General features: G+C 46.6%; 1 pseudogene; it reads left to right on the top strand.

The window, feature by feature from the left end:
• LOC106026542 (heterogeneous nuclear ribonucleoprotein A3-like) overlaps positions 1-26,565 on the top strand; it is a 227,102-nt pseudogene that overhangs the window by 79,235 nt on the left and 121,302 nt on the right.

A 26,565-nucleotide genomic window follows, 5' to 3' on the forward strand; every position in this document is an offset into this window, starting at 1 on the left:
TCACAGAGGCTGATGGCTATAGGAGCAGCAGGAAAGCTTTCCAGGAGACAGAGTAGGGTGATGGTAAGGGCAGGGGTTGGGTTTGGCTGCCTTTGACAACAGGCCTGGGGCACAGACAGCAGGACACATGGAAGGCTGCTGTCTGTACCACAGCCCTGTGAGCTCTTCTCCTGGGGCCTATTCGGCTGGAGGGCCTGGGGAGCAGACGAGGCAAGGCGTCCAAGGTCCCTTGCAGGTGAGCAATGCTGCATTCAAGTGTAGGCTGGGCTGAGAAAACCCAAGTTGCTTCTTGCAGAGCAGCTGGGGTGCTCCTCACTCGGGGCCTTGCAGCTTGGGCAGAGAAGGAAGTTCCCAGCCGCGGGCTCTGGGTCCCAGCCTTCCTCATCTGATCCTCCCACTCTCCCTTCACCACTGGCCTCTTGTTTGACCTGATTGAGTGTTTGTTTTTGTCTCCCCTTTGTCCTTGTCACCATGTGTACAGTTGGAGGAATTCTATGTGTGGTAAGAACAGGGCCACGGGACCCCACAGTCTACAGCTGTGTCCATGTGATCGGTCAGTGTGGACTATTTTCTCTGCTTTCATCTGAGCCCTTCAATTAAGAATTTAAAGGCTTTGGACATACAGCATGTGTGGGAACTCTGAAGCCACTCTATCTGATTTTGTCCCAACTCCAGCACTTGCAAGCTGTGTAACCTTAGCTAAGCCAAGTTACTTAAACTCTCTATGCCTCAGTTTCCTCTTTCATTAAATAAACTTGAATACCTATCCCATCCCAGCATTGCTCTCAGCATTACATCAGGGGTCACATACAAAATTCTTAAGCAGCTCCTGGCAGGTAGAAATCACTGTAAGTAACCTATTGTTACTTTCATGTCTATTGTTTTTGTTTCCTTTCTTTTTGTTCATTGCATAATTCAATTTCTAAGCAAGATCCCAGTCTATTTATTGGGAGGATGTGGGGAAAGTGGAGAATCTACCGCCCCATCCCACCCTGGCCTGCATGCATTCTGCATCCTGGCTTTTCATGCTAGAGCCAAAGACATGCTCCTCGTCCCAGCTGTGGTCTCCTCCAACAGTGGAAGAAGAGGCTCACCTGGGCTCTTTCTGTTACTCAGAGTCCGTCAAGCGAAGCCTGCTTTAGTGATATTTATGACATAGGGAACAGCGGTGAGCTCAAATCATGGTACAAGTGGGGGGCAAATAAGCCAGGGCCAAGTCAGCCCCGTGGAGCTCACATCTAGCGGGAGGGGACACAGCAGCCTAAAGAAAGGCAACTGGGGCCTGAGTCTTGCCTGTGTCACACCCAGTGGAGCTTTCCTGACCTCACTGGCAAGTGCCAAGAAGCCTGTGGATCGTTACCCTGTGGCACAGGCTGTGTTCGAGGACAGGGCAGGAGGCCACCTGGCCCATCTCCTGGACTTTGGCAGATTGCTCCTCTATCCCCAAACTAGGGACTCTAAGTCCTAAGAAGACATTCATCTTTCCTCTATGGGATCAATAAAGCTATTTTCATTGTGAGTGAAACATGTCACTCAAGAGCACTTGTTATTTCTCTCTAAATGGTCTCCATTGCAACAGGAAGTGGCTCAGCCCAGGCAGGGCAACATTCCCTTCCTGTTTGTCCTCTTCAGTGTGAGGGTGAGAGTGGTGGTGGTGATCATGATGGTGATGACACAACAAATACAGAAGCAGAGTAGTAGAGACAAACCCTGCTTCCCATAGTGGGTGACCTTACATTTGTAGATAGCTGGGATTTAATAATCTCCGAAGAAATGGTCCCGTGCTGGGGGAGGGGCTATGGATTCTAACCCCCAGAATGAAACATAAAACAGTGACAAAAATGTTGTCTTATGTGTCCCTAACTCCACAAGTGTGGGCTTCCAGGACCAGAAATCACCATTGGCTGTACTGAACTTGGAAATGTGGGCAGAAACACTCTTGTGTCCATGGGCTTTGCAGACAGACTGTTCTTACCATGACAGCAATGTCTTAGTCCCTCTCCTCATTGCTGTGACACAGTACCCAATGACTGAGGCTTAAGAGAAAGGGGACGAGAGGTTTGTTTTGGCTCACGTTTCAGTTGGAAGTCAGCTGGCTCCAAGGCAAGATGGCACGGCCGAGGGGCGTAGCAGGGGAGAGCTGCTCAAGGGATGGTGGACAGGATACAGAGGGAAAGGAGGAGCTGGGGGCACAGATAGACTGTCCAGGACCAGCCTCTTCTGACCAGAGAACCCCTACGTCATCAGTAGACTAGTTCAGAGATTAATGTAAGCGCAGCCTGTGAGTCCATGAGGCTTTGGGGATACATCTAGCCACAACCCGTAACCGGTAGTCAAGCTTTATTCTGTTTATTTGTGAAAGCCGAGGGTCTCAGCACAATTTTTTTTCTCCACCATTCCAGGGAAACAGGTGCCATCTTGGTCTCCTTTGGGTGGTGGTTCTTCCCACGCTGTGCCTGGATTTCCAATAGTCAAGCCCTTTCTCTTATTTTCTTCTTTACGATCTATATTTTTCCAAAGATTGGCAAGTGAAAATATCAGTGTGCTAGATTAGCAGAGGTAGGTGAAAGAGATGATAACGGTCATTTTTAATCTCCTTTTTGATTTTTCCGCATTTCCAAAATTACTAGAGTGAGTGTCCATTGTGCTTATAATCAGAAGAGTCCAGTAAAAACCAAGGTGGACCTGGACGTTGGATATTTCAGTTGGACATTGGCTACAGATCTGGCTTGCCCACTCCTGTGTCCCATCTCTGTAGAGATTAATTTTGTCCTCTGTGGACTCAAAATGGGCAGGACTCTTGTGCATGGAGACACGACATCCCACTGGCTTCTGACCCTTGGAGCTCTGGCATTTCTTGTAGCCCTGGGGCTCTCCAGTTTGTGTCCATACACAGAGCCTCCCACTGTCCAGGACTGCCACCGTGTCACATGGGGACCTCGAGTACCTATCCCCATCTTCAGAGATCAGCACCCCAGCCTGGAGGACTGGTCTCACCCATGGCAGCCAGAGGCGTCTCCAGCAAGCACATTTTCTGTGTGGTGTGTTTTTCTTTGTCTGGTAGTTCATAAAATTTCCCCATCTGCCCTGGGCCCCTCGGTGTTTAATCTCAGCCTCTGTTGGAACTGTCCTTATTTCTTTTTAATGACGTCTCCTTTTTTTTTTTTAATGGAAGTTTCCTATTGAATTTTTATGACAATATAGAGATGTGGATAGACGCCAACAAAAACGAAACCTTTATGGAATAGTCATTTCTCTCCAGGAGCCTCCTCTGTGGCTGTGTGCATATACAGACTTGGTGGGAGTGGGGGCAGCAGCCCAGGCTTGGCTGGGGCTCAGAGGGCTGAGTGGCAGGGAGCTGGCTGGTTATTATGACAGAATCGCAGCCACTGGGGAAGTGGGGTGCAGCTCAGCTGGGAGGGTGAGGAGAGATATGCAAAACTAGCAGCAAATGTTTCCTAGCTACAGTCCCTCTGCATGGTGTAGCTGGAGGAGCATCAGTTCCTTGTCCTGAGCAACCCGGCTGAGCAGTCTCATACATGGGGAAAACATACTCATCGCCCCACATTCTGCACCCGCCACCCACCTGGGACCACAAGTGGCCTGAGTCTCCTCTCTCCTGGGGTCTGTTCCCTGCCTGACAGCCCCTGGGTGCATGGGCTCATGCCAGCTGCGTGAAGTATGGCCTAGGTTGACTCCAGATCTGCAAATGTCTCCAAGGAAACTGGGTGGGGTTCGTTCAGTTACAGATGTGGCTTGGGAAGCTCACACCCTGAGTGCAGGCCCAGAGCTGGGCACTAGGGGTTTCCCAGTGTCTTCTCCCAGGTTGCCCTGCTCATAACACAGGGCCACAGATCGAGTACGGTGCAAAGAAAAGACATCTGTGATGGCTCATGATTCTGGATCGTGGTGAGATGCCATGTCTTGTGCTGGCTTCTTGCAGAGCACCAGGATGGTGGTGCATATGGCAGGAAGGACAGGAAGGTGTGTGTGTCTGTGTGCATGGGTGTGCGTGAGTGCATGTGTGTGCCTGTGTTCGGTTCCTTCTTCCTATGAAGCTACCAGAGCTCAGTTATAGTTCCCCTCCCTACTACCCCAACTAATCACCTCTCAGATACCCACCCTCTACACCCCACCCTCTTCACACCTCACCCTGCTGATTAAATCATGGTATGTGTTTCAGAGATGACAAAATGTATTAAGACCACACTACAGCACCCAGTCATGGTTCCACCCAGTCATGGTCCCACTACAGGAGCCAGCAGTAAGTGTGTGACTGAATGAGATGATTCTAATTATGGTGAGGGCCACAGAGCAAAATGAAAGGCATGGGAAAGGCTCTGTTTTAGACAGTGGTTAGGGAAGGGTCTCCCCTAACATGATACCAGAGAAGATTAGGGCAACAGCATTGCAGGAAGTGAGCAAAGCACGTGCAAAGGCCCTGAGGATAGACTAGGTTTATACAGTTGAGAAATAGAAGGAGTGTGTGGCCACAGAGCAGTGAGAGGCATAGGAGGCACAGGTGGGTCAGCTCCTGGCCTTTGCCAGCCTTTGCTATGGGCCACTCTTATTTCACGTGTTTAATGACACCCTTTTGGCTGAGTAGAGAGTGGATTATAGAATTGTGTTGAAACCAACATGTCAAGGTTTTGATGCCACTCCCATGCTTCTGCTCCTGGGTGAGCGAGGGAGAGGGAAATTGTGTTTCTTTGGGTTTGGGAGGCTTAGAACTGTTTTCTGAAGTTGCAAGTTCTCATACAAAACTTGGCCCCAGCCTAAATTTTGAGGACAACTGTGAAGTGATAGTCCTGGCTCCTGCTGAAAATGCGCTCCCTGGAGGGGAGCACCCTAAGGCGAATGCAGGAAGTTCCAAGTTCCACCTCTCCTCTGTGAGTGTGCTCAGTGGGAGAGTCTCAAGTTGCCTAGTGAAGAAGGAAATGAGCAGCGTGGTTACATGACGGTCTCTCTCCTTCCCGTGTGCTAGGTCCTCTAACTGACACAGCTGTCCTGAAAAGCAATGGGACCAGAGACATTGAGTAAGTTGTCCAAGGTCACACAGCTGCTAAGAGGCAGAGCTGGGTTTTGAATTCAAGTCTGTCCAACTACCATAACCCTGCACCCATCATTCCCACCAGGGCCCTGTACAATGTCCATGTGCTGAGGGGGTCAGTGGTCACCTCTAACAAAGCTGTCATGGTCCTTTTGCAAGACCAAGGACCCCAGCTGGGTGAGGTTGGGGCATCCTGGGTTGATCCTTGTGCCATTAGGGTTCTTTCCCAGCCCTTCCAGCTCCTGACTCATGGGCACAAGACCTACCCTTGAGATACGAAGCCCACTCAAGGGCCACAGCCTCCCTTGAGGCTTGCAGGGTTTCAGACATGTGCTTGTTGCTACTGTAAAAAATTGAATCCAAAATAGTAGAAGAAATCCACAAAGCCATAATCAGTAAAGGGTAAGAAAAGTGAACAATCTCATTGTTCTGCATTTATTGCTTCTCTGATACCACACTCCCTTGGCAGATCCAGGTTTCTGGCCCCTGTCATTTTTCTTCTGCTTGAAGAACTTCTTTAAGGTTTCCTGTGGGGCAGGTGTACAGGCAGTGAACTCTCTTTGGGTGTCTAACAAAAATTGTGTCAATTAGACAGCAATTCTCTCTAAATGGATCCATAAAATAAACACGATCCCATTTTAAAAATCCACAAAGCTTTTGTAGAAATTGACAAACTGATCCTAAAATTCCAAGGAAAATACAACAGATCTGGGATAGCCAAAGTGACTTTGAAGAAGAAGCACAAAATTGAAGGATTAAAGTTATCTATTTTCCGATCTTATTAAAAAGATATGAGAATGAAACAGTGTGATGTTAGCATACACAGCAAAAAGATCAGGAGAAAAAAATCTATTTTAGATGTAGACCAACACACTGCTTTATGACCGACACCATTAAGATGAAAAGAGAAGCCACGAGCGAGAACACTTGTAAATCGCATGACTGTTAACAAGCTAAGATGATTTTTTAAAAAAACTCTCAAAATGAAAATTGAGGGCTCAACCCAATGTGGTAAATAAGGCAAATATTTGAACATATATTTCACCAAAGGGAATATATGGGTGGCAAGTAAAGACAACATGGTTACTAGTTAGGGAAATGCAAATTTAAATAAGAATGAGATACCATTATACACCTATTAGGGGTCTAGAATTAAAAAACTATTGACCATACAAGTGTTGATGAGGATGTGGAGGAACTGGAATTCTTGCAGATTTCTGGTAAGAATGCAGCACAGTATATCACTTTGGAAAACAGGCAGTTTCTTATAAATTAAATGTACACTTACTGAGTTACTCAACCAACCCACTTGTCTATGTTTACCCAAGAAAAATGAAAGCTTATGCCTACACCAAAGTTTTTTACATGAGTCTTCATAAAAGCTTTATTTTCAATGGCTCAAAATCTGAAACAATTTGCAATAGGTGAACAGATTATACAGTGGAATACTACTGAGCAATAGGAAGGAAAAAGCTCTCGGTAAATGCAAGAACAGGGACAAATATGAGATAAAATGTACTGAGTGAAAGGAGCCAGGGAGAGAAGATGCTAGCCGCATTATTCCATTTCTGTAAAACTTTTGAAAAGGTGAACTGAGCTCTAGTGACACAAAGCAGAATAATGGGAAGTTATGATATTAATTGCATATATTAGAAAAAAGGAAGATCTAAAGCCAGTTATTCAAATCTCTTTATTAGGGGACTAGAGAAAGAAGAGAAATTCAAGCCTAAAGCAAGGAGAATAAAGGAAAGAATAAAAATTAAGGTAGAAATCCATGAAATGAAAAAGAGAAAAATTACATAGAAAGTCAGTGAAACAAAATCTGGTTCTTTGAAAAGATGATTACAATTTATAAAACTCCAGTCATGGCAACTAAGGACAAAAAAGGGAAGAAACAAATTACCAATATTAGAGATGAAACAGGGGTCATAGCTATGGATGTTGGGACATTAAAAGCCCAATTCAATAACAGTACCAACAACCCTATGCTCACAAACAGAACTAAATTCCTAAGAATCAATTCTTTGAAAGATACAAACTTTAGAAATTCACATGAGCATAGTCTTACATGTAAAGACATTGAATTAATAATTTAAAGACATTGAATTAAATAATTTAAATTTAAAAATTTTCCAGAAAAAAAGCAGTAGGCCCAGATAATTTCATAGTTACATGCAACAGAACATTTAAAGGGAAATAATAACAATTCTCCACAGTGTCTTCCAGGAAATAGAGGCAGCGAGAACGCTTCCTAACTCACTCCAAGGTCAGTTGTCTTAGTCCAACTAGTTTGCAATAGTAAAATACTATAAGCTTACGGACCATGGCTACATACTTCTCATAGTTCTGAGGAAGCTGAGGCTCAGTACACCAGCAGGTCCAGTGTCTGGTGAGGGCCTTGGTCCTGGGTTCACAGCTGGCCATTGCTTTGCTTTGTCCCAAGATAGTGGAAGAGGATAGGGATCTCTCTGAGCCCTCTTATGTGTGAGCAGAGACTTCACTCTTATGACCTAATCCCCCACCTTCAAATACCATCACCTTGGGGGTTAGATTTTCGACATATGAATTTTGAGGTGACACAGACATTAGATCACAGCACCCAGGTTACCCTAATACTAAACCCGGATAAACAGGTTTTTTTTTTTTTTTTATTACTGGGGATTGAGCCTGGAGCCTTATATATACTAAGCAAATGCTTTACTACTGAGCTACACCTCTAAAATGCCCAGATAAAGGCATTTTAATAAAGGAAAATTACAGACCAGTGGCTCTGATGAACACAGATGCAAATATTATGGAAAAGTTATCAGCGATTCACGTTTGACAGTATACAAAATAAATTATACACCAAAATCAAAAGGAATTTATTATAGATCCCAAGGTTGATTCCAAATTGTGAGTCAATTCATGTAAGTGACACACTAACAGGGTAAAGAAGAAAAGTCACGTGACCGTATCAGGTAAGCCAGGGTAAGCACTCAGTAAAATTCAGCATTCATCTATGATAAAACATCTCAGCAATAGGAATAAAGAATTCCTTGGTAAAACCAAGGTAAAAACCATCTCACACCTTGGTAAAAGCCATCTACAAATAAACCATCTACAAAAAAAATTCACCGAACAGTTAATGGCGAGAGACTGGACACTTTCTTCCTAAAATCCAAAATATATCTCTTTCACTATTTCTGTTCAGTATGATAGTGGAAATCCTGACTACAGTTATCAGATAAGAAAATGAGCTAAAAGAAAGATATGCAGATTGGAAAGAAAAGAAAAGAAAAATAAAAAATAACAAATAAAAATTGTTAGTAACAATTGTTTTAAAATTTGTTACTAACAGATGCCTGTTTATCCCTGTGGAAAATACCAAATACTCTACAAAAACAAATCAAAAGATAATCAAATTCATGGAAATATCAGACAAGCATACTAAGAATACAGAAACGAAGTCAATTTAGTAAAGACAATTGATTTTCTATACACAATAAAGAATTAGAATTTAAAATGAAAGTCACGTTACTATTTGCAATAGTACCCCCAAAATCAATACTTACACATAAGTGAATCATAAATATATATATATAGGATCTTTATGTGAAAAACTAGAAAATGAAGAAAAAAATTCTAAATAAATGGAAGAATATTTCATGTTCTTGAATTAGAGGACTTTATGTAGTAAAGATGTCTGCTATTTATAAGTTGATCAGCACAATCCATTCAAAATACTTTCAAGTTATTTTTAGATATTGACAAACTGATTCTAAAATTAATATAAAAAGGCAGAAGACTTATAAGAACCCTCACAAGAAGATCAAAAGAGGGGAAGTCACAGTGTTCAATTTCAAGAATTACGATTAAGCTAATCAAGATAGTATAGGCATGACAAAATAGACACACTAATCAACAAACACAGAGTCCATAAATAGACCCATACAAATATAGTCAATTGATATTTGATAAAAGTGCGAAGCCAGTTCAATGGAGGGAGTAAAGTCTTTCCAAAAAGCATACTGGAATGCTTGGTTGTTCATATATATATATATGTAACCCATCAGTCTGGACAGAATTTATACTTTACACAAAAATTAACTCAAAATAGCTCACAGACCTAACCACAAAAAGCAAATCTATAAATTCACAGGATAAAATGTAAGATAAAATCTGACATTGAGTTTGGTGATGAATTTGTAGATGTAGCATCTCAAGAATGGCTCATGAAAGAAAAAAGTATAAGTTGAATTTTATTGAAGTTAAAACTCATATTCTATGAAAGATGCTGGTAACATAGTGAAAACTCGCCCTACAGACTGGGAAGAACTATTTCCAAAACACAAATTTGGTAAAGACTTGAATCCAGATATATTAAGAAGTCTTAAAACTCAACAATAAGAAAAAGTGGCCCAATTAAAAAATGGTCAGAAAATCTTAAGACTCTAAACCAAAGAAGATATACAAATGTCACATAAGTATCTGAAACATCATATGTGAAAAGGGAAATGCAAATTAATATACACTTAGATCATTATAGTATCACATGTCCATTATAATGCCTAATATGCAAAAAACAAAAAATGCTAATTGCTGTTTAAAATATAAATCAACAAGAATCCTCGTTCATTGCTGATTGGAATACAAACTAGCACAGCTACTTTAGAAGACTTTCTTATAAAGCTGAACATAGCCCTTACTATGTCTTCTAACAGTTGTTCTCCTAGATATTTATCCAGCTGATTTTAGGGGGGATGCATAGAAATTTGCATTTCTATGTATATGGAAACTTTATAGAAAACTGTCCCTTAAGCTTGGCTGCCCAACGCCGGGTCACTAGCTCAATTCCCAGGATCCCTCCCCCAAAAGAAAGAAAATTGTCCCAAACTGGAAGCAGCTAGGATGTTTTGCAGTAGATGATTGGATAAATAGCATGTGCAAATAAAGGTATACCACTCAAAATTAATAAGAAATGAGCTATCAAACTACGTAAAAACATGGACGAATCTTAAACACATACTGCTTACTGATAAAAGCCCATCTGTGTAGAGGACATTCTAGAAAAGTCATTTCTGGGAGCTCGTGGAGATGGGAGAGTTGAATGAGTAGAGTGTGTGAGATTTTTTTCAAAGACAGCAAGACTATTATTGCTTTTACTACTGTAGTGGTAGATACAATAACATTGCTTTGGTTAAAACTCACTAGACATCACAAAGAGTGAAACTTAATGTATGCAAAATTTAAATAGTAATGTGAGAAGCTGGGGGATTCCAGGCTGGAATGCTGGATATGAAAAAAACATTTGAGCGTATTACAAATATCTGAGATAACCCCACTGCAGGAGTGGAGGAAACCGTGCTTACCAAGCAGCTCTGAGAATAACTGGAGACTGTGAGACTAAAAACAAAAGCAGTTGTAACAACACTGTGTGGTCGTTGATAAGACTGCTTCCCATGCAGTAGCAGTTCTGATGTTACTGCTCAGGTACATTAAAAGTGGCTTATGTAAATAAATGCCAGGGCCAGGTTTCTCACTGTTGGAGTGGGAAGTTACAGAATTCCAGGAGGAAGGATCACCTGCTCCTTGCGTTTGAATGTGCCCCAAGCTGCAGGGAAGGGCTCGCCTCCTGGGGAAATACTGCAGGGAGGCGGCGCTCCTGTACCTGTTACTTGCTCTTCTGGACCACAGCTGAGTCCCCACGCATGCACTGCAGCAGCGAGTGTGGGCAGAGCCACTTCTGTTGAGTGGGATGAAACTTTGAAGAGGCTGAGACCTCTGAGAGTTGAGGAGACTTTGAATCTCCCTTCAGCTCCCCAGCCCCAACCACAGCCCTTACTCACTTGATGTAAAACATGTGTTCAATTTGAAAACAGTGACACTCACTTCCAAGCCGGTAGGACTGTTTTGCTTAAAGTTTCCTCGGTGGTTGCAAACAGATCTAGCTCGGAGATGTGCACAGCACTTTGCAGGGAAGTCACTCCTGCCGGTCACAACCATAGATTTGGAGATAGCTTGGGAGCCAGGGTCTCTGCCACTCAGCTGCAGTAGTACAGTCTGGGTGGCCCAGTGGACCTGAGCTGAGGGGCTTCTGCGAGGAAGATGCAGGGAAGGTCCCTGGAGTTACTTGGAAGCTGAGCAGTTCAGAAGCCAGGAGAGGGACTCTTGCAGAACATGTATGGGCCCCACCTCCCTTCCCCTTTCTGGCCATACTGACAACTCTTCATCTACATGATCAACAGCTTCTCTTCATACCAGAACATCTGGCTTCCCTCTTGCCCACCTCGCAGCTGTGTGGCCCTGGAGGAGTCACATGGGCCTCTTATCAAAGAAGTGACTAAATGCTTTTCCAACAGTCTTTCAGCTCTAAAAGTCTTTTAGTTCTTTTAATAGGGGAATTAGCAACATTTTGCACTCCTGTAGATTGGTTCTAAGGGAGAAGATCTCAGCTACTATAGATATGCTGACCAAATGTGTAAAGTGGAGAGGGTTTGGGGATCAAAACAGGTGACAAAAGTGAATAAATACAAGAGATCCAGACTGAATCAACCTTTGACAAATCTTTACTGAGTAACTGCTACAGGCAGGACACCAAACTCTTGGCGAGGGCATGAAAAATATCATTCTTGCTCTGAAAAGAGTATATAATCTAATGTGCTAAGTAATGCTTAGTGGGGGAGGGGTAACTCAGGGTGCATATAAATAATAAGAAACTGTATGAGAAAGGTAAGTGTAAAAAACAGGGCAATGGGGAAGCAATTATAGAGCTACAGAGATTTCAAGTTGTAGAGAAACCAGTATTCAAGAATTAGCATGGTCATACTCTGCACTTTGTGATTGAGTTCTAGCCACCGTGTCTAAAGCACCATCACAGGGAAAGGCAACCAGAGTCCTGGAAAGGGTGATACGGACTTCCCTGGGTCAAGAGGTGATGGTGTCACTAATTCTCAAGGACACTGGAGAGGCTGGCAGGGAGAAGCCAGGGTCTGAGGGAAGAAAAGGACAGGGCACTGGTGCAGAAGGGCCAGGAGGGCTCCCAGCACGTGGGAGATGCTTCACATCTGGGACCGGGTGTGTGGTCAGGGTGTATAGCACAGTGGGAGCCCCACCCTCCCCACCCTCCCAGGTGTCTTCTTGGGATGCTCCCCACGGCCTTGTGCCCCTGGGACACCCAGCCCTCTAAGTGCTCCACTGTCCTTTCCACTTGGGCCCTGTGGATAAGTTTTCAGTTTTCTCCTGACATTAAGTTGGCATTAGGAGGGTTAGCAAGAGGTTGGGAAAAAGTTGTTCCTCCACATCATAATTTGCAGGGGAGCCTACCTCTGTCCAAAAGGGGAAGAAAGTGCTTGTCTTGCTGCTGGGACATTTTAGAAGTAGCAGAATGCAGTTTCTGTTGAGGATAAAGTAGGTTTAGGGTGTAGAGAAAGAGAGGCCGCCTTCCTTTCCTGCTCCTGCTAAGGGGGTGGTCTGGGGCAGGACCCTGTGGGCAGGAGTCACAGTCACACACAAAGCCAGGAGGGGGCTTCAGTGGTGGCTTTAAAGGCAAACTAATCATAGAGCTGTGAACAAGGGGGTGCATGTGGCGGAAATAGTCTGTTTCACCATTCTGGAGCCTCGAGTCCCTGACTTCATCTGCCCTGGTGTGTGCCACTGTGTCTCTCTGTCTCCCTTTGGAATGAGGACTCTGGTCATATTGGATTAGGGCTCACTCCAGGGACCTGAGCTCAGCTACAGCAGCAGCAGCCCTCTTTCTGGATCTGGGCACATTCTGAGGTCCTAGGGTTTGGGCTTGAATGCACAGCTTTGGTACAGAACATAGTTCAACCCATACCTGCATCCTATCTGCACAGAAAGATGAGCTTAAGGATGCATCAGTCACAGAGGGGCAAAGGGACTGGGTCCTTCAGTGAGGCAGTCCTGGACTGGCTCTGAGCCACTGTCCCCACACTGTAGGTGTAGACCGAGCACATGCATCGCAGCCCAGCCCAGTGTGAACTGAGGACACTGAATGCCCACCCCACTGCTGGGGGGGGCGTGTCAGGCAGGGCTGCTGCTGAGAGGTCAGGAGGCCCCGGGACACTAATGTACACCCCATATGAAAACCACCGCGTGCCTTGCGTCGTCTGACCCCCAAGGGTGCCTGTCCAGAGGGCTGGGCAATGGGCTGTTCTCTGTGCCATCATCTGGACCCACCCCAGCAAGATGTGGCCTTGTGCCTCCCTGCTGAAGAATAAAGGGTGGCGCCCTGCCCTGTCTCCCCACCTAGAATAAAATGACACTACAGTGACGGAAGACATTGTCATATGATTCTGGATGCTCTGCGCAATCCCGACTGGTCAGTGCTCACAGTGACTCATCCTTTGGAGTGTCCTGCTGCCCGCCTCCAGTTGGAACACTGACCATTGACCTCCTCGGGCCAGTTTTGTGCACAGTGACGGTTCAGCGGATCCTCCCTGGCAGCCCGCCTACTGTACTTCTAAGCCAAAGCCTGTGCTCCCTACGGAGAGCCTGGAGCCAGGCAGCCTTTCTGGTTGGGTTCTGGCCAGGTGAGCGGGCCAAAGGGACAAGGAAAGGATCCCCCGACTTGCACCTGTGGCTCAGGTTTCTCCCCTGCAGCCTGAGCTCTCTCTGCGGTGTTTTCCAGAGCACCTCCATCCTGCCAGATTGACAGATCCCTCTTGGTTGGGATCAGAGTGTAGGAAGTGGGCTTTTCAAACTCTGCCTGCAGTTCTGCCTGTCAGCCTCCCAACACACACCACCGGTTGCCTTGTTTACCCTGGCCACCAGGCCTCTCTGCACTCTTTAAGAAAACAGATTAACATCCAGAGAAAAGTTTCCTTTCTGGAGGTGGCTCAAGTTCAGAAAGAAAGGTTTCCTGCAGCCCAGGACGACATGGTTTCGGTTTGTTTTATCTATCTCCACCTGCAGAGCAGGGAATTAACCTGCTGCCCGGGAGCCGGCCGGCAGATGACTGGAGGAAAGCGGAGCTCGGGTATGGGTTTTCTACAGCACAGCGCCGCCTTGTTCTCCTCGGCCAAGCACTGCGTGCGTGAGGCTGGGGCCCACATCTGAATAGCACTCTGTGTAACTCGATCTGTTTTCTTTCTTTGCTATAGTCTGCGTGCCAAATTTAACTGCGACCCAATCTGTGGTTTGTGTATGCAGGAGGGGAAGGGACCAGAGTGGGGGAGGCTGTATCCATGGGGGTTTTCTGTACCTTCCTTTTTTTTTCTTCCCTGCTTACTCACTGTTTGCAGTGTCGCACTTCACAGGGCCCTGCTCCTGTCCTCAGCCCTTAACCCTTTAGGGTTAAGCAGCAGGGGACTTCACACAGGCCCCCAGCTGTCCTGCTGTGGGAGTGCTGTGCAGCTGGGGTTAACTGAGGGCTCTGAAAATGTAACCGAGACCCTGCTCCCTAACACAAAAATAGGCCCTCACTTGCAAACAAGAAGGGAGGGGCCCCGAGCCAGGAGTCACTGGCCACTACCGCCCAGCAAGTGCTCCAGGCTGCAGCAGGCACCCTCCAGGAGTACTACAGGAGCTGAAGTTGCAGGAAGCTTCCCTGAGAGAGCTAGGAATCTGCTGGCCCATGAGAAGGGAGCTAGGCCTGGCTCTTGCCGTGGGAGATGTGAACTGGCTCAGCGGTCACAGAGTTGCCCATTGCTGGCTCCAGCAGATGGACATGGCCTCCTGGGAGAAATGCAACCATGCTTTCCACTGCTGGGTGGAGAAGGTGGGCAGACCAAATATTTCAGTGCCTGCTACCAGGCAATTGGCAAAGAGTGTTCCTCCCTCTCCCAGCCCCTTGTAGGTGAGCTCCCAGAAAGCAAGTTTAAATGTAGGAATTTAGAGTCCAGGGCCCAGGGCACCAAGGGAGGGCAGTGTGGAGCCCTGGGTTTCACTGCCCATTTCTTTCAGAGATCACAGAAATGCTGAAAAATACAGAAGTGTGGGGCTCCCTGGGAGGAGGCGATGTCTTGGGTCATCTCAGGCTATATTTAGAATGGAAAATGTGCTGGCTCAGAGAAAAGCTGTCACGTGCCCTTGTCTAAGCAGTGTACGGAGAACCGTGTCCCAAGGGCCCTGGCATCTGTCCTCACCAGCCCAGCACCCCCATCTCCTCCAGCACTCCTTCCCAGCCCGAGTGAAGCCTCGAAGATGAGGCCCACATCTCTGGTTAGTGACCTGTGATGGGGTGAGGTCGTGAGGACCCAGAGTAGCACCCAGGATGACTCAGAAGGGCACACTTGACCTCCAGCGGGTACTCTAGTCCTGAGCCTGTTCTCTGAGTGAGCGTGCTGGGACTCTTCGGTGCAGCTCAGCACTTGTCCTCTGGACCCTGTTGCCCCGCACACGGTGGCAGGTCCTTCACCGTGGTGGTGATCTGCCTGGCCCGGTCCGTGTCAGCACCCTGTTAACTAGCTTTGCGTAACCATCGAAATGCTTAGAAGATTCTGAAAGTTCATTGCACAACTACCCTGCTTGGAGCCGCACATGGTTTCTCAGAAAGGGCACTGCGAACCCGCCTAGCATCCATCTCACCCTTGCCCCACTTCCCAGTTCTCTCAGGAATCTGGACAGTGTGGAGAGCAAAGTCAGAGGTGGTTTCCTGTGCCCCCAGGGAAGAAGGGAGCCCACGGGAGCACACGCAGGCCTCGCTTCCTGGACTGCCGTGGGCCAGGCCAACTCTGACCGGAAGGAATGACCGGGCCCTGGCTCCTCACCTGCCTTGCTGCCTCTCCCTGGGAGGTGCATTGTCTGCACGGCCTGCAGCCCAAACTTACTCCCCAGACCCCTGCTCCCCATAGCAGCCAGCGTTAGCTCCATTGCTTTTCAGACTTGGAACCTACCATGGCGTCCTGTCACACCTAGAACGGGACTCACCCCACTCCATGCCTATGGAGGACTTCCCTGTTGTGCAGCCGCAGCTCACAGACTCTGTCCCGGCCCAGCCCCGCTTTGGGACCTCAGGTTTACTGCTGCGGTTCACTGTAGCCTGCCCCATGCGGTGGATGGAAGTGGTTGCTCCAGTGTGGGACCAGCCTCCCTGGGACCCTAGAGCTCCTCCCTTGCCCAGTGGGAGGACATCCATCATGATTCCCACGACATGGGTTTCTGAGACCTGGGCTCCCAGGACCCAGCCTGCTGGTCCCTCCTGGCCAGTGCCAGTGCCTGTGAGTTGTCCACTGCAGGCCCCGGCCAGAGCTTAGAGCCCGCAGCTGGGCAAAGTGGCTGTTCTTTCATGGGCATTAGGTGCTGCCCGGAGAGAGACAGGTACCATGTGCCTGCTTAGAAGGCCCTTTTGAAACTGACTCATTGGCATACTTTCCCGCATTTGGGTTTTCTTGGCTGCATCGACTCAAAGGAAATTTTTCCTATAATAAATGAAATTGGGATAAACTGAATATCCAGAGGTGCCCACCCATATACCGTTTAATCTGCTGTCCCAAATAGTTTACTCCTATGGATCAGACCTAAAATGACCTTGACCTGCTTAAATGGAAGCGGTGTCAGGTTTCTTGCTCAGAAAAACACCTCTTCAAGGCTTTTCTAGGGCAGCCTGGGACAGGAGCCCCCTGTGGGGGGCATATTTTTAGGGGAAGCTAAGACATCACTGGTCCTTTGCCAAGAAGATATTTGAGGTCCCCAGAAGGAAAACAGGAATCTCCTTCCTCATGAAGACCTTTCCAAGCCTAGATCTGCACAGCTTGGATTTGGCCTCCACTCATTCAAAACTGAAAATTTCAAATGAAAAACCAAGGAAGGCAAATGTTGAGTGACACCGAACAGATCATTGAGACAGCCTACTAACCATATTCTGCCTTCCTGATTTCTTTAAAGATCCCAGAGCTACATCTTCCCTGTCATCAGTTTAACATGTTAACATTTTTTAATTAAAATTCGATATCATTGAACAGGTCTTGGAGGGTGAGCAGATATTCTCTTTGTTCTAAAAGCCCCCATGTAGTGAAACTGCCATTCACAATTGTTTTCCGGTGGGCTGCTTATTTAAAAAAATAATTTTCAGTGAAAAAAAAAATAGGTGAATTTTCACAGCATGGAGTCCATGAGGAATCAAATGTACCCCAATCACAGCCCAGCCCCGGGGAACTAAGTGTGTGGGGGGGAGTCTGTTGTCAGATATCAATTTTGTGCTGTTTCCCAGGCCCTGTCACTTCTGTTCTGTGTCCTGGGGTGTTTTGTAGACTGATGTCACTCTTTAGAGATTAAAGATTATTTCTTAATGTTTCTAGAAGAAGGCACCTTTCCCAGTGCACCCAATGGCAAGTGCAGAACCCAGGGAGGTTTACAAGGCAGCCGGACTAGGGCATAGCGCTGCGGCTGTGTGGGGACAGAATCAGCTGTCCAGGGTTGTCCCTTGGTCCTTCCTTTCCTGCTGGGCCTGTGGATATTTGTGTCATGGCATTACCCTGAGGGATATTTGGATGGAAGGAATCTTTTCCTCTACAGTACCTCTCTGTTGTCAGAATGGTCTTAAGCAAACCATCTTGGAACCTGGCCTCAGTTTGTTCAGCTGTATAATGGGTTGATGGAGGTGGCCTGCATGTACAAAGTAAGAAGCCCTAAAAGAGCACAGTGTCTACATAAAGAGGCCTTACAGCACATCTGTGTGTCCTCAGGGGACATGAGTGTCCCTCTGGGATGACAATAATCCAAGCAGCCAGCTCTGCTTTCCCCTTGGACAGCAGCTGGGGAGAGGCACAGACCTGCTCAGAAGCTCCGGGCTAAGGCCTGGGCCCAGACCAGAGGTAAAGCAGGAATGCTATGCTTCTCCAAGTGTTCAGGGACATCTCGAATTTGTTTATAACTGCTCTGCAGCAATCCAGATCTTCTAACTTCGCAGCAAATCTGACTCCCTCCACACATCTGCAGTAAAATGTCAGCTGCGTGCGCGGAGAGCATGTGTAGACGGCTTTTTTCTTTTTTTCCATGACTAAATCCATAGTCACCCTCCAAGTTGTAATCTTATCATATTTAACCAGCTCCACATAAACAGATCTAGGTATATTTTCAGTAGTTTCAGCTGAAACCTGTTAAGAACAGATGTGCACGCGGTCCCCTGGCACTGATCCGTTCAAATGTATTTTTCCATCCACAGCTTTTGCTTTCTCCCCTTCCTTGGAGAGGGGAAAGAGCAAGAAAGTGGAACTGTCATTACAGTGGCTGTTACATGCCCTGGGGGGACTGCAACCAGTGTTTCCCACTGGCTTTAAACAGCAATTCGGCCCACGAGGCTGTGAACCCCAAGAGTGTGCCTGCCACCTGCACCAGGGCTAGCTTTTCCTCACTGCTGCAGAAATAAACAGCCCAGTGAAGGCTTGCGAAATTATCTCTCTCTCTTTTGGGGGGAGGAAAGAATACTGGAAATTTGACCCAAAGTCTTCACACTGAGTGATATCCCCAGACCTTTTACCATTTTATGTATTGAGTCCGGGTCTCACTAAGTTGCCCAGTCTGAGCTCAAACTTGCAGTTCTCCTGCCTCAGCCTCCCAGAGTGCTGGGATTGCAGTTGTGCATTAACATGTCGGCCTATCTATCTCTTTGACCCTTTAGTCCTTTAAGCTGCCAGAAAGAAAACCACTCACCTTGTTAGAAAATAGGTAAAAGATCAAATAGACATTTCTTCAAAGAGGACACGTAAGTGGCCGAAGCTGCTCAGCATCACCAGCAACTCAGGAAATGCAAATAAAAACCACAAGGAGATATCACTTCATACCCTTTGCATGGGCAATACCAAAAAAAACAGAGAATAGGAAGTATTGGAGGGGATGGGAGACCACTTGTGCAGTGTCGGTGGAAACATAAAATAGGATGGCATGGTCACTGTGGGACACGGTATGACGCTTCCTCAGAAGTTAAAAATAGTTATCGTATGACCCGCCAAGCCCAGTTCTGAGTGTATCCTGAAGATCTGACAGCAGAATCGTGAGAAGATGCATTCATGGTCACCAGAAGGTGCAAGCGTCCCAGGTATTTACAGAAAGATAAATGCATAAACCCAACACAGTGTGTACCGATAATGGGACGCCATTCGCCCTCAACAAGGGGGACCCGGATGCAGGCTACAGAGTAGATGAGCTTGGAAGACCTTAGCTAAGTGGAACAAGCCGGTCAGGAGAGGACAGGTGCTGTGCTGTTCCATTTCCCTGAGCTACTTAGAGTGGTCAAGTCCATAGAGACAGAGAGAGGGACGTTGGTTGCCGGGAGGAGAATGGAGAGTTATTGTTTCATGGTCAGAGTTTCAGTTTTACATTCAAAACATACTTCTGGAGGTTGGTTACACGGCACTGTGAATGTGTTGAGCACTACCGAACTGTACCCTTAAAACGCCTAATAAAAACCAAAAACCAAGGAAGGGCACTGATCGTGATGCACACTTCAGGGGTGATGAGGGGACTCGGCAAGACGTGCATGCTTAGCAAGATGTGGGGCTCATAACCATGATGCAGTGAGGTAAGGGGGCCGTGCTTGCTCAGGTTTGAATTTTAGATGTTTACCCATTTTCTATCAGGGGATTTTGTCTTGTTGTTATGTCCTGGATGTTAGGCAGGGAGTGGAACAGTGGACCAAGGGCTGTTCTGTGGTTGTGTCCTCACTGGTCATCATGGCTCAGCTACGGAGAGCTCTGTCCCACAGGTTACCATTCATTTCCTTGAGGTGAGCATGGAGAGGGAGGCACGGTCCCAGGCAGTGGCATCTGTGTGCGCCACATGGCTCTGGTGTCCTCTGGTCTGCAGAGATCTGTCTGCTGGCCTTGCGCTGGCACCAGGAGGGAGGAAAGACAGCAGAAAAAGCCCCACTGAAGGGAGCCTGCTGCTCCAAGAGCAGTCTGATCACCGCCACAGTGAGACTGTCACAGCCACTTTGCTTCGGTTGGTCACCTGTAAAGGAGTCGAGGGTGAGGTGGGAATTCACCCTCTCGAGAGATTCCAGATCTTTGGGCGGTTCTGTCTTCCTGTGTTCTGTCCATCCTGGTGGCCCCCGAAGGCCACAGTACCAGGGCCATGTAACATGCCTGTGCTCCTCAGTGTCTAGCAGGACATCAAGGTGGAGAATTACTGTGGCCACTTTGGGGTTTCCTCTTAGCTGGGGCCCTAAAGGGGTGGCCCCCAGGCAGGTCAGAGCCTGGTGCTGGGTTCTTCAGCATGGTGATGACTTCGGCCCCCTGGCAGGAGAGGACCCCTTGGAAGTGTCTGGGCTCCGTTGAGCAGGCAGCTTCTAGGACAGAAAAGAACCACATCTATCATAAAGAGGAGGAAAGAACAAAAGTCAAAGTATTCGTTAACACTTCGGAGAGGATACAAGAGCACATTCATTGTACAACTGCTGCCTCCTGGCCCGGAAAGAGTCTGATGGGAACGAAGTTGACCTAACCCGGGAGGAAGACGCCAAGGGCTTCTCTCACTGGCTGAAATTGTGGGGCTCCCTGCTCCCCTGGCCCCTGTTGGCTGCTTCCCCGATGCTGTGTAGAGCCTGTTTTGGTTTATGAAAACCTTGATTGTCTTCAAGCTTTTTATGTCTCTCTCCTGTTCCTTCTGCCTATCTTCTTGTCTGTTCATCTTGTATATTTTTCAAAAGCAGACATTCCTGGGCCTCATTTTCTACAACCAGTTCTGGAGTTCAGAGAAGCAAAGAAAAAAAAAATTAAATCTACTAGGCCCCAAAGTCTGTTCTTTCATTCACTTGGCTTATTCCAGTTTCGGAGCAACACTTCTGAGTGCAAGGCAGAAAATTCTGAAAAGGGGACTACAGCCCAGAATCTGGGAGCTTTTCAGGAAACCTGAACCCACTCAGCATGTAACTCATGCATCTCTGATTGCCCCGGGAAGATTCTGGTCCAGCACCACGCGTCCCAAATAAAGAAATCAAAGTAGGGTGGGTGAAGTGGTCTTCATCTTCTCCACTTCTCTGGGTGACCTTGATTGGCCACCCCTAATTCGCTAGGTTTTCATGATCTATTCGCATTCATCTACCACTGCGAGTCCCAAATATCATTATCCATCCGGTAGAACTTCTCATTAGTGACCCGGCTTCTTTGTGACCTTTCTTTGCAGCTGCAAATGTAAAGGGGACATAAAGACATACAGGCAGGCGTATGTGTGCGTGCGCGTGCGTGCGTTTGTGTGTGTGTGTGCGCGCGCGTGTGTGTTTATGCCTAATGCACACGGTCCTCATGAAAAACAGGATAAATTGCAAAGAATAGCAGCATAGTGATTACAGAAAAGTATATGAGGCAGAACCCATTAGCGAGCTACATTTTGTCCAAAATGAAGATACTGGCAGGCAGAATAACACGCCTTGTGCCGGAACGCATTCAGCTGTGGCAGTGACTAATAACGCAGCAGAGGATTTGTTCACATTTTTCCCCTTTTGTGCCTATTTTCATAAGTTAATAACTCAAGCATAAAAATTGGTTCAGGCTGAAAACTAGCGGTAAGAGCGGGGCAAACCGTGTGGGAAACAAGTTTTTGTTGTTGTTGTTACTTAATTTAGTTTGGCTGTTTTCAAGTTAAGAGGAGTGGAAATGTCAGTGTGGGTTTTCTCTAGCAATGTGTTTTTGTGAAGCCCGAGAACATTTGGGATTTTATGGCACAAGGCAACTACTTAATGCTTAACAGACAGCGGTTTTCTTCCTACAGGTGGTTGTTTCTATTTGGTACTGGCTGAGATTGTTGGGGACAGGGATGAGGCTGAATCAAAACCTTATGGTGATGTCACACTTGCCTCACTGGTGCCAGCTGGAAAACTCCTATTCTACCAGCAAGCAAACAGCCTGGTCAGACAAAAGGAGAAGAGAGTGGATGTGAACTCCATGCTAGGTTTTAGTGAATTCCTAGAAAAATACAAGGGACCAAAACATGATGAATAATAGCAACACCTCACATTCCTGTAGGAGTTTGGTTTCTTGAGCATTTCTCCATACACAGGACCAAGTTAAGTAAGAAGGACCAGGTTTCACACAATTCCTTTCCTTTTTCTCTTCTTTTGGGAGGAAGATATAGAAATGCTCAAGAGGATCAACAGAAAAATGCAGAGAGTGCTATGACAAATACTTACATATCTGCATTCTAGAAACAACAGGTGGTAGTATTTTATAGTGGGTACTCAAAAGTTGAAAAAGATCAACTGAACTGTTATAAATTTGTGTCTTCTTTATTTCACAGACAAGCAGCCACGTGGGGAGCAGGAGAGGAAGGACCTGGGAGGTCTGCGGGCTCCACCTTCTTCCCATCCTTAATGAACCAGATTTTCCAAGGATACTACCAGGCTGGTAAGGCAGGCTCTACTGTCCCTCTGCTCCCTTGAGAGCTCAGGATCCCCAGGGCATTTGTTTGAGGGTCTGTCTCCAGCGTTGAGGACCTGTGCTGGGCTTGGGGGACAGAGCAGAGGGTCCCAGCTCCAAACAGCAGATCAGGGGACACTGCCTGGAGAATCCATCCCCCATCTCCAGGCAGGTAGTACGCAGGCCAGGTCAGGAAATGCTTAGCGTGACCTTTCACAGAAATAAATACGCACCCTATACAGGGTACATTTTAATTCACGTCCCAATCACGGATCCTTGCAAAAGAAAGCAAATATTCTGCCGCTCGTTTGCCACCAGCTTGAAAACAATCTGAGGTTTATTTTGATTAGAAAATTGCTGTATTTACAATATAATCTTTGATATATCCTCTTCCCCCAAATGGCATCTGAATCTTTTGAGGGTTAAAAGAAGAAAAGGAGTGAAATGGGAGAAGGGAGGAGAGAGTCTTTTGTGTCTCAGGGCTTCTTGGTCTACACTCGGTGCGCGGGGGTGGGGTGGGGGTTCAGTTAAACCCAGCTGGAGTTACACCACAGCCCGCAAAGCCCGTGCGCTACGAGGCCGCCGCCAGGAGCCGCGCAGGTCCGCCAGCTGGAATCTCCAAAAACACCCGGCTCTGCGGGCGCGCGTCAGGCTCGGGGTTGGTTAGAATGACAGCTCCGCCTAGGATCCTGCTATGGGTTTAAAGAAAAAAAAAATGTGTTTCCCGCGTCCATTGATTCTGGCTGGAGAGAGAACTCGCTGGTCTTTTCGGAGCGACTGAAACTCCCCCTCTGTCCGCTCCCCCAGTTGTTTTAGGAAAGGTCCCCGAGCTGTTTGAGGAAAAGTAAAAGGCAGCCTTTTCCTTGCAAAGCAAAGCTGGGCAGGCGGCCTGGCTTTGTCAGCGGCCGAGGCTGGCGCGGGCGCTCGCAGCAGCTCAGCTCAGCCTCAGCTCAGCCTTGGCACGGCCAAGCCAAGCGCACGAGGCTGCGCGCACCTGGCCCAGCAGCGCGGCGCTGCGCCCGAGCCTCCAGCCCGCGGGCAGCCCTCCTTCCACCAGCCCGGGGCAGCCGCGGAGGCCGCCGAGCCTGAGGAGGAGGCAGGTGCAGGGTGGAACCGAACAGTGGAAACCTCGTCCAGCTCTGAAATGGAGCGCACAGCCCCAGTGCTCTGGGTCTTACAGGCTGAATGTGGGCGATCTGCTTCTTCTAGGCAATATGCAAACCGTGCTCAGGAGCAGAGCACAGTTCTTCCTAGGTTTCCTCCTCTCCAAGGCTCCGCGGGAGAATTTCCAAAGCTAGTTTCCTTGCTTCCAAAAACAAAACCTCAGGTTTCCAGTGAAACAGGGTCTGGCTCTGGGCTTTGCCTCTATCAGCTTTATCAGAATCTTTGCGGCCTCACCCCAGCTGCTGCTTCTGCACCTCGGCAACGACAGACAAAAGCCTGCATGCTCATGCGCCAAAACGCATGAAATTTTGTTCAGTCCTCTGGAACCTCTCCGGAGTGGGCTGCCACAGAGGCTGGGCGGTACCAAGCATAAAAAGGATCTGGGGCCTACAAGAAAGCATCTGGGATCCTCCCGGATGGCTCAAAGGGAAGCACAAATCTCACGGCATCTGGAGGTGGCCTTGTGAGACCCTAGAAAAGTAGCCTTAAAGAGGAAAACTGAGCAGGGAAGAAATTAAAACAATGATTCTTTTGGGGAGGTTTCAAACGATTAGGAATGTTCCACTGATGATTGCGGCTGGGCCTTTTTATCGTGATCCAGTGCACAGAGGTGTCTCATGGTGCTTTTAATGTGGGCCCCCCGACCACCCCTTACCCCCCTTTTTATACCCTTGCTTGTCACTCATGCATCTTCCCTGTGGAGATGTCTGCTTAGGTATTTTGGCTGGGACCAGCTGGGACTGTTCAAAGTCCTATTTCCTCCCCTGTCTGAACCCATCTGAGAAGACACTCGTGTGTCTTAGCCTGAAAGTGTGTGTGTCACACAGCAGCTGGAATGGTCTTATAATCCGTCCTCCATTGATGTCTATCCTGTCCACTCAGAGCTAACCTAGGGCATTGGTTTCCAGTGAAAGTCATTATAGTGCTTTTATATTCGTGGGCAGTATTTTCCTCCATGGAGGATAGCTGATATAAAGAACAACAGAACATAAGACCAAATCCCTCAATTCCTCAATAAAATTCATAAGTTAAAAAACTGTTGCCCATTTTTGATTGGGTTGTTCGATTTGTTATTACTGGGTTTGAGTTCTTTATATATTCTGAATACAAATCCCTTACTAGATACGATTTGTAAGTATATTCTTCCACTCTGAGCCCACCCTTTCATTAATTAAAGATATGTTTTGATTTTAGCTTTGAAGAAGTCCAGTTTAGCAATGCTTTCTGTTATTGATTAGGCTTGGTGTAAGAAATCTTTGTAAAACTCAAGGTCATGATGGCTTTCTCTTATTTTCTCATGGAAGCTGTGGACATTTCATTCTATGGTGATTCGTTTTGGGGTAATTTTTGTATATGGTGTGAGGTGTAGATCAATGTTTGCTCCTTTTTGCATGAGTATACTCCATCACTCACTCAACATTTGCTGAAAGCAAAAGTCATTTCATCACTATATTGCTTTTCATGTATACTTGGACCCCTTGGTGTTATCTTCGCTCCCTGTCCTGATTTTGTGTGTTGCTTAAGATGTCAATTTATTACCATCTTTCACATTATTAGGGGTTGGCTGGCCTCACCTGGGCAAGTCCTACTTGGGACTTCTCATGCATTTATGGTTGGATGGCTGGACATGGTAGCATATCCCTACAATCCCAGCACTCGGGAAACTGAGGCAGATAGGTTGTCATGAATTTGAGGTCAGTCCGAGCTACATGAGGAGTTCAAGGCCAGCCTAAACTACATAGCGAGACCCTGTCTCAAAACAAACCAACCAAACAAAACAACAATAACAACAACAAAGAGTTGCATGATAAGCTGGAATGTTTGGAAACTCAGCTAGGTTGAAAGCACAAGACGACTTCATTTTCATATCTAGCACCTCAGCTGAACTCCTGTAACATCTGGAAGAGGCTTGAACATCCAACCCTTCCTGTAGCCTATCTGGATAACTCATTTGGACTTCTTCACACAATCAAGTTTTCAGGGAAGCTGGGACTCTTGGTAGTGACAGCTTTCTCTGAAATGAGTTTTGTCAGTGCAAACGTTCCCAGGAGATCCAAGCAGAAGTGGCCAGGCTTCTTGTCTTCCCACCTTGCATCCTCTGAAGTCAGCCCTGTGTTCACAAGGAAAGCGAATCCCTGTGGCCAGGCTGCACTGAAGGAGAGGGTTCATGATCCCATCTCTTGATTTCAGGAGCCTCATTATGCACAAGAAAGGAATGACTGGTGTTTTGTGTGATAAGCTGTGCTAATAGCAGAAGACTCCAGTGTCTTGATAACTGAAGCTTTATGCTAAATCTCAAAGTCCGAAAAAGTCTTCCAAGTCTGTAATTTTGCAAGGCTGTTTTGACCAGTGTTCTTTCCATTTCCATATGGGTTTCAGAATCAGCTTCAGTTTCTATAATAAAACAAAACAAAAACTCAGCTGAGATCTTGATCAGAATTGTTTGGAATTCATAGATTGATTTGGGGAGAGTTTATGCCTCAGATTAATTTAAGATTGAGCCAGGTCCAGTAGGGCAAACCTATAGGCCCAGATAATAAGGCTGAGCCAAGAGGACCCCTCGAGCCCAGGAGTTCAAAGCCAGGCTGGGAAGCATATCTAGATTCCTCTCTCCAAAGTAAAGAAAAATAAAATCAATTTAAGAACGATTTGGTGAAAATTCATGTGTTAAAAATCTTGAAATCTGTTCAAAAGGAAAGGAAAAGCAGGGAAAGGAGGAGGGAGAAAAGAAGGAAAGGAAAATTAAAAAATGAGAAAAAAGGATAAAATAGAAATAAAACTTTGTAAACAAGGAGGGGAGGAGCTATTGAAATAAATGGCAAAAAAAGGAACCAAGACATATCATGTACAGCACAAAATCTCTGTGATGAATGTGATCACTGTGTGTATCTAAATAGTACCAATATACTTAATAACAATATTGATTGTTTTGATCCATGAACATAGTACTTTTCTCTCACCTTCTGAAAATATATACATATATATTCAGATTTTTAAAATTTTTCTCTTGCAAACTAGATTTGTAACGTTTTATCTACCTTTCACCACATTTACCCAAAA

The sequence above is a fragment of the Cavia porcellus genome, unplaced genomic scaffold (assembly GCF_034190915.1).
Source record: "Cavia porcellus strain 051 isolate PalLab524CR breed Dunkin Hartley unplaced genomic scaffold, mCavPor4.1 scaffold_18, whole genome shotgun sequence".
In the NCBI taxonomy this organism is placed as follows: Eukaryota; Metazoa; Chordata; class Mammalia; order Rodentia; family Caviidae; genus Cavia; species Cavia porcellus.